Source organism: Polypterus senegalus, chromosome 2 (genome assembly GCF_016835505.1).
Source record: "Polypterus senegalus isolate Bchr_013 chromosome 2, ASM1683550v1, whole genome shotgun sequence".
Taxonomy (NCBI): Eukaryota; Metazoa; Chordata; class Cladistia; order Polypteriformes; family Polypteridae; genus Polypterus; species Polypterus senegalus.
Window position 1 is genome coordinate 240,840,334 of NC_053155.1, and position 9,598 is coordinate 240,849,931.

General features: G+C 35.8%; 1 pseudogene; it reads right to left on the minus strand.

Moving 5' to 3' along the window:
• Positions 1-3,246: 3,246 nt before the first annotated feature.
• LOC120524471 lies at positions 3,247-9,043 on the minus strand (annotated as a pseudogene).
• Positions 9,044-9,598: the final 555 nt, after the last annotated feature.

Here is a 9,598-nt window from a genome sequence, read left to right on the forward strand (position 1 = left end):
ACCATACAGATAAAATTAGTAGACTGAAAATGTGATTATAATTTTTTACTGATGCAGCAACTTATAAAATAATAAAAAGTCAATTTTATTGTGTAGGATAGTGACAAGGTAGCACACAAAATAAGGCACTTGCACTTCTTTTATTATTTAAAATTGCACTCACTCTTTATGATTGTTTATCTCTGTAGCAGAACTAGATAGCATCCATCCATCCAGCCATCCTACTTTCAAAACAGAATGGACAAATAAATATATTTGTGCAGGGTTTTTCTACTTGTAAGTATGTATTCAGTAAGAGAAAAAGAGACTATAATGAAAAGATTGAATTTGAAATAGTTCTACCTGTTTAAGAAGGCAGCTCAAATTCACATAACATTTAATAATATATTTTATTTTTAATTTTATTTTGTCATGACAAAACAATAAAGCATGCACTGCTATGTCTAATAAATAGTCACATGATGAATAAAATTAATACGACACCTTAATCAAAGAGCTAAGATACATTAATCACAATCAACCTTTGAAACTTGGTCCTTTCCCAATGCGGAGAGCCATGTGATATCAATAACCCATCATAATAGCTCCTCATATTAATTAAAACACCAGAAATTAAACAGAAACACAGGCTGGAGTCAGGTAGACTTCTTTTAAGCCTGCATTGATAAGTTCTTGCCAAATTCTGAAAGAAAATATTTCTAGTTCCAGGAAAAGACCATCTGAAGTCTTCTAAACTCAAATAATGTAACAGATCATTTTCCCATTTTCTGGAGGATGCATTTCACTTCTTCCAGTTGGGCAGACTCAATCAGAACTGGTTTTGATATTCCCATTTTTCCAAGGGATAAAAATGTTACCTTTTTTGGAATATTAGAACACATTTTTGTTTCTTTATTTATAGAATTTTGCACGTGAAAGACCTTTTTGAATATCTTTTATTTTAGTGCATTTTAATAACTGTATATACAAATGAAATAGTATGTAAAATATTTCCTTATCAACTTCATTCAGTTATCTATTTTTTTATCTAATCTACTTATCCAATTCAGAGTCACAGGGCCCACAGCCTATCTATTTGAAACCAACTCCAGATGGGGTGGCAGTTCATAACCCTCACTCACACCAATCCAGTTTAGAGTGTCGGATAAGACTAACATGTACTGCATGTTTTTAAAATGTCAGAGAAAAAATGAAGTAAGTACAGGATAATCTAGGCAAACATGGGATGATCATGAAAATTTCACACCAATTGAAACCCAGAAGCGCACACCCACAGTGCCACCCAATTCATAAATATTTCTTGAAATTAAAACTTAATGCCCACAACACTCCTCTACTGAGTAACCTATTTTCATGTAGGTTATACACTAGTAGCTAACCTGTGCTTATGGTGGAGTGGTATCTTAATAGTTAGGATTATTAAAAACAAATGAATGAGCTTAGTATTGGTTTGAATCCAATGTATATTAAATTTTTGTGTAAATTATAAATAACACTCTGCGGTGGGCTGGCGCCCTGCCCGGGGTTTATTTCCTGCCTTGCGCCCTGTGTTGGCTGGGATTGGCTCCAGCAGACCCCCGTTACCCTGTAGTTAGGATATGGCAGGTTGGATAATGGATGGATGGATAAATAACATTAGCTTTAGAGTTTATTTTTTATTCATATCATTCAAAAATGCTAATGTACATAGTTTGTTTCTGCTATATTCATTTCCTCCCCAAAAATTTCCAAAAACCAAATCTACTACTCATTTATATAAAAATGACTTTTTATGTTTCATTTTTCTTTCTATAATTATGTTTTCTAATGTTGCTGTGGAAAATTATGTTTAATGCTTCAAAGCAAATCCCTGATTCTCTTAATTTAGACAAGTCCTGTATGTAATACACTTCTACAAACATTGACCAAGTATTATTTCTAAACTTATTAAGTCTACAATTCTGATTATAACACAAAACAATACTCCATAATATATTTTTTAACCATACCATAATTGCTAAAACTGAAAGTATCATATGTACAGTATATAAATCAGGGCCGGATTAAGACCCTTAGATGCCCTAAGCACTAAGTAATTTTGGTGCCCCATTACACTAGTAATTCAAAATATTAAAACAATAACTAGAAAATAAAATTTTATTATCGGAAATTCAAAATTAAACAAAACATACTTATATAAGAAACATCACCTGGATGCACTAGGACACATCATCAGTGATGTATCCTGAGGTCCTGACATTTCGGGTCTCGCAGTATCATACATCCTCGCTCAGGTGACCCAGCTGGGGTTGATCAATCCCCAACTTGCATCCCAGTAGCGATCCACGGATCAGCTCTCTTCATCCAAAGCCACCTTGAGGCTTTCTCTGCGGCTTCACTTGCGGATTTAATGGCCCTCTTCTTGGCAGCTCCTGTTATGCCCAACCGTGTGAGAACCCTGCAGAGTGAGTGTCCTGAAAATCCTCTGCAGCTAATTTCTATGGGCTCATAGAGTACCCTCCAGCCTCTGTCCCTGAACTCCTCCACCAGCTCCTGGTACTTGGCGCGTTTCCTCTCGCTAGCTTCCTCGATACGCTCTTCCCAGGGCACTGTTACTTCCAGCATGATCAGCTGTTTTGAGGCCTCAGATGTAATGATCACGTCTGGCCGGAGTGTTGTTTTTATAATTTGCTGCAGGAACTTTAGCTGGTTTCTCAAGTCAGCCTGCAGCTGCCAGTCAGAGGCTGTGTGGAAGAGGCCTGTTATTACTGCCTTTGCCTGGGATTGCTCTCCCGCTTTAACGAAGGTAACTGCCTTCTTTGGGCCATGGAGGAGTTTGCTGGTCTTGATGGCTGCCGCCATCTGAGTACTGCTGAGTAGATGTTCTAGAGAGCCTCTTCCTGAACAAAGTGGGCAGGATGGTGTCTCGCACTTTCCCCAGACGTGGAGGTTTGCTGGGCTTGGCAGGGCGTCGTAGACTGCCTGCACCAGGAACCGGACACAAAAGAAATCTCCCTGCATGATGTCTGACCAGGTGATCCTTCGCTGGAAAGTACTCTCCCATCTTGTCCACGCACCCTGTTGCCGGAGTCCTACTGCCATGCTCACTCTCTCTTCCTGACCTGCTCTACCTGTTGCCACAGTGCCCACCAGAGCCTTCTGTCCCAGGTGTGACTCTGGCACCTCCACAGCCTTCTCTGCCCTCCATTTCCTGCTTGTCCTCACCTCAATGCCAGCTGCTGACACCTTACAATCCTTGGGGTCCCTTTACTGTAGGGTTTCTCTGGTGCATGCTTCCATGAATTCTTCTGTGAGGCCACTAAATGGTAGTTGCAGAATGTTCCTTGTTCCATACAGTGCTGCGCTGGTGAGGCTGCGTGGGAGTCCCAGCCACCTCCGAAGAAAGCTGCTGATCTTCTTTTCAAGGGACTCAACTGTTGAAAACAGGAATGCATATACCAACAGAGGCCATAGGACCCAGGGCAGGATTGAGTGCTGATAGATCCAGGCTTTAAACCTATCAGGCAGGCCAGACCTATCAACCTTGGTGAGCCATGTCCCAAGCTCCTGGGTGGATTTCTGAATGGCAGCTGTGTTTTTCAGACTTGAGTCAAAGGCTTTCCCCAAACTCTTGACTGGCTGCTCTGTGATGGATGGGATGACTGTTCCCGCGATATCAGTCACCTTCCCCTTCTTTAGCACCATGGACCTTGACGGAAGGCTTAAAACTCATCCTTGCCCACGTGATGAGTCTCTCAAGTCCTTGTAGGATCCACCTGCTCCCTGGGACCGATGTTGTCATGATGATTAAATTATCCATATAGGCTCTTATCAGGGGCTGTCATACACCTGACTCAGTCAGGGGCCCTCTGCATTCTACCTTCTGCTTCTGCTTTGACCACCATATTCATGGCAAGGGCAAAAAGAATAACGGAGATGGTGCACCCTGTTATTATTCCCTTGCCAAGCCAATGCCAGTCTGATATTTCTGACCCAGAAGTGACCCTTATCCTGAAGTTGTTATAGTAATCCAGGATCAGATCCTTGATTTTCCTGGGAACATGGTGGCGATGTAGTGCGAGCTCAACCAACTTTTGTGGTATAGACCCATAGGCATTGGCCAGGTCCAACTACAACACAGCAAGGTCGCCTCTATTCTCATGAGCCTCTCTGATCAGCTGAGTTATCACAAGTGTGTGCTCCAGGCAGCCAGGGACTCCAGGAATCCCCCGCTTCTGGACAGAGGGGTCGATGTAATTATTCTTGAGGAGGAACTCTGTCTGTCTTTTGGATAAGATGCTGAAAAACACCTTTCCTTCTACACTCAGCAGGGAGGTCATTCAGAACTGGTCGATGTTCCTTGAATTCTCCTCTTTAGGGACCCAAACTCCCTCAGCACACCTCCACTGGTCAGCGACTTTCCCTCCTCACCAGATCACTTTCAAGTTCTTCCATAGTTGCTGGAGAAGCGTATTGTAAGAAGGAAAATAATATTTATTTTTGTATGCTTAATAACTTTCTACTACTTTTTTTCTTTGCAAACTCTTACGTAACACATCTGCTTCTATACATAATAGGCATAAGGCATCCTGAATATGTTATATGAATTATTATGTGGCATTGAACAAGTTACGTATTTCATAAACTGAATAATACAGACATTTTAATTCCCAGCTTACTGCTGATGCTGAATCATGTGCTTTTAAGGTGGGGGAAAGGGGGAAATGACAAGTGCTGTATGAAGGATTGTATGAATTCTAAGCAGGAAGTAAAAAAAAAGAATTATCCGTAAACTACATTATGTAAAAGTGAAAATCATACAGCTGATTACTATTGGATAAAAAGATTTAGTTACAAAATTTTCACAGAATATTCTTTAAATTTTACATTAAGAATGTGTGTAAAAGATTTGCTATACGATGAACGCAAAAGCCATAAATAAATTAAATAATAAAAATGGTAAAAATTAATGACAGTTAAAGTTTTACGGCAATGTAATGCTTAGAGTGGTTATATGCATTAAAAACTGCAAAACTGCCGCCTCCATGTCGTAAACTGAACAACTTTAATTGTTATAGTACCTAGGGGTCGTGAAAATTGTCATATCAAAATGAGACTAGGATCACAATTTTCGTGAAAATCTCTAGTTTTTGATGAAGCAAACCAAATTCCAAAATATCAAAGCAGATTTTGTTTCAGCTTTTTTGAAATTTTTTACATCTCATATTTAAGGATGTTGTAGGTCTTAAAGTGACTACAAAGTGGCTTAAATGGCTACAAATATTAATTTTATCTGCCATTATTCTAAGGACTACAAATTATCCAATCTCCTGCCAAAACCTGTACAAATTGACTTTAACCCCAAAATTGATTTAAAAATTTATTTTGTGCGGCACTGCTTTTCGATAAAGATCTGATCGCGTTTATATCATTACTTGAAGAGAAAATGGCAAATTAGGGTTAAAATTACAAATTTTAACGTTTGGGTCGATTTTAAAGGTATTTTTGACATGAAAATCGTAGATTTACCATTTTATTTAATTTATTTATGGCTTTTTTTGTCAATTTAGCAAATCTATTCACACATATTCTGAGTACAAGATTAGAAAAATATTTTGTGAAAATTTTGTTAATAAATCTTTATTAGTAAAAAAAGTTATAAACAATTTTATCCAATAGTAATCAGCTGTACGATTTTCACTTTTACATAATGTAAATGAATTTAAAAATATCCAAGAATAGAATTAAATAGACTTACCAGAATATGTTTTCCTCAAACTGGGACGATTTTTTGTTTTTGTTTAAAACAGAAAATAACACTTTCTATGCATTAGAAATTTATTTTAAGTTAAATAACAGATAATCCATGAAACACAATTACATGATAATTTTTAATCAACTATTAACTATTATTTAAAAAATATAAAAACATATTGTTTTGAATCAAATTATTTTCACAATATTTTGACATAACATGGCATTTAAGGGAATTCCCATTTTCCATGAAATGGGAATTCCCCATCGTAGATGGCACCAGTATGCAGAACGCACTGTGTAAGGCGCCATATACGAACAGTGACAGCATAGGGAGGTATAGGGAGGCATTATTCATTTTTCATTAAATTTTGAAAATGGTTATAAATTTAATTAATTTAATACTTTATGTGATAAATACGGCCATGAAAATTTTTTATGGTGCCCCCCTTTACCCTTGATGCCCTAAGCATGTGCTTACGTTGCTTATATGGTTAATCCAGCACTGATATAAATGCAATAAAAATATTTTTGTGAAATAAAAACTACACAAAAACTAAAAATACCGCTTGCAGACTAACTACTCATAAAACTAAACTGAGTTTTCAAGTAAGATCAAAAATAATATAGAAATAAAAACTAGTACAAAAAAAGAAAACTATAATAACCTTGCTGGGCAGATTCAGTAAAATATCCCATATTCAACATATATCTTTGCAATAAATTGAATGTACCATTTGTTTAAAGGATAAAGTACACTTATTATCGAAGATTATAATATCTTTTTTTTGAAAGAGAATCTTTTGTACCTTTGATGTAGTGGGAGTGCCAGAGGGCAGAGAGGAAGGACAGACTTGGGTTTGGATCACTGCTTCTCCTCTTGTGAAAAGAAGAAGAAACAGATGGACATATGATCTCTCCAGTTTCACCTATAACCTTTTCCAGTGTTTCCTTTGATATAGTCCCATCAGACACAGCTAAGTAGTCAACACTTCTGTCAGAAATAAGTACTGGAATTTTGACTTATAATTTTGAATTGCTAGTAGAATAATATAGCATTAAATGGCCACAGCACTACTGAAAAAAAACATTTCCACAGACCGGTTCATGCTTGCTCGAGCATATTCTTCAAGTCTGTGAGGCAGACTGATCCAAGTGTCACTTGGATCACTTTGGTTTGATAGAACCTACATTTTTGCCAAGAGACAAAATGATTAATTTCTTTTTTTTGGTGCTATCAATCTTTTTTAGTGCTTGGATCCCTGCATCTTCAAACAATAAGACTTAAAATATCTAGCTGTATATCTGCTTTCAGAGAACATTTTGCTTCTTCAGTATTTAATAAGTGAGTAGTATTCACCATAAAAATTTAAGTTCATAATCGAAATGTGTTTTCCACTTTACATTTTATATGACAGTTTTACAATTTCTTTTTACTGTGCTGACAAGCACTGCAACATTTATCCTAAAATATTTTTGATCATACACTGATTGAAATACAAATGTTTGCTTTTCATTAATAGCTATATTTTACAGTTTTATTGGATGCCAAGCATTAAAGATATTCTGTTCACCTGAGCAGTTTAATGCAAGTTTATTATAGGTCTTGACTGTTTAATTATAATTGTCACTCTCACAGTAGCACTTTGACCTGCTTCTAAGAAAGTGAAGACTGGGAATTAAACTTCAATCCTTGAAACTGAGAGCTCTAAACTTGTTGTATGTGACTACCCACAACTTGCTCCCAAGAGAGATAGCTTAACATTTACAAATCATGAAAGGGAAAATTAGATTCTATGCTTGAATGACAAGAAAGTCAGAGGCATTCCATGAAAAAAGACCTAAGCATTATTCTATTTGTGCCAGATATAGCAGGTTTTATTCAAAAGTTCATACATATTTCATATGTGTGCTGGCTTTGTTGCATAATTAAAGACATAACCTAGCTATATAATAAAAATTTCTGCAGGGAAGTATTTAAATTACAGTCCTGCCACCAACTATGCTATATATACAAATATGCTGCAGGCTCAGCTTTGGCAGCAGAGGGGTACTTATGGCAATAAGTTTAAAATAAAGTAAAAGATTGTAATCTTATCATCGATCAATCAGCTCTTATTATATAAACATTTTTTACTAAAAGTTTAATCATACATTTAATCAATTCTTCTAAATATTTTTACACATTTTTACAGTATTTTCATTTTGAAACCAGCACGTTAATTAGGCAACTCAATACTTCTCAGTGATTCAGTTAGTTAATTTCATTGTTACACTTTTGGGCTATCTGGCATTGTTTTGTATTTTAGTAAGCCCTTTGATAGTGATTTCTGCAAAAGTTATTGTACTGTATAAAATGAAATTGTGAATGCTGATTGATTGTTCCTATAATGTAGTTACTGGGCAATGAAAAATTTAAATATAAGACGACTTATATAACTAAAAAGAGAATCAATACAAATCATAGCAGGTCTTCTCAAGGGGCAAATAAATAGATTAAGAAGATATTTTGTTAATTTTGGTTTTTGAGGTTTAGACTAGTGAAGGGGTCAGTAAAATGAAAAATGAAATAGTAAGGAAATGCTGATTGTTTAGAAAATTTTAAATTGTTAAGAGCTTATATATATTACAAGATAAAAATTATTAATTCAGTTTTTAGGGACTTGCTACAGTGCATCGGATGTGTATTTCTGTGCAACAAAAAGGAAGCCTTTTTTGTTTAAGGTCATGTTGCAGCAATGTGCTTTGTAAGGCTTATTACAGTATTTCAAAATTGCTAAGACAAATTTCCGGAAACTTGTCACCCTTTTGTCAAAAGTCTAAATGCAAAGTCAAATTTTCCGACTACAGTCACAAAACCTCTGATTGGTCTGGCAATGGACTGAAACAATAGACTTAAAAACTCTTTATCATTGCCCAAAACCAAACACTGTTTTTTAGCTCCAATACCCAAAGGCACTTAATAGATAATCATTAATGAACGCTCATTACACAGTACACCAAAAAGTTGAAACCACTGCCAGTCAAAAGTGATTAAGGCTTTAGAGAATAATGTTTATTCTGGATGTGGTCTTTTGCATGTTAAAGTACAGTGTAAAAAAATAATTGCAACAAAATACTAGAATAAAGAAAAAATATTGTTTAGTGTTGGTTAACTCATTGTTTCTAAATGAATGAATCTGTTTGTGAGTTGCATTTATAGTTTTTTTGAATTACTAAAAACACAAAAGCCGATTCTTAAAACAAAATTGTCAAAGGCTAAAACTCACTTATTGATCACCCCTTCGACAAAACCTTTGACAATGTTCATCTAGTTGGACACAATTTGCAGAGCTCATTCATTCATTTTGTAAAACTATAAACACACCATCATAATGCATTTTTCTAGTGATACTTATTATGGCTACATATCTTTTTGTAATTGACATTTAAACAAATTTGTTTGGCCATGTATTGCCATGAGTGTATTTAGAACCTAACTGAATATGAAACACACAATGGCCATCTAGCTGACATTTACAAAATCAAGTAAACAAATCCACATAATGCAGATATACATGCATCTTAAAAAGATGTTTTAAGTTAAAATATTCATGAAAAATGGGCACTGCTTTTCTTCAGCCCACTTGCTAGAAGTGACATGTTTCCATTTGCATGTTTGGCGACTCCTTGCACATGGCTCTCCTTATCAGATATCTGTGCTGCAATTAAAAAGATGTTGTAGAGGACAAAAGAATCTTGATCAACGAGAAGAGAGGAAAATGGATGGATCCTGGAATGGAGTGAAGCTGAAATTTACGTATCCTGATATAACCACAAACCTCTTAGTAAAAAAAATGAGTATATATTAACAATTAATAGATAA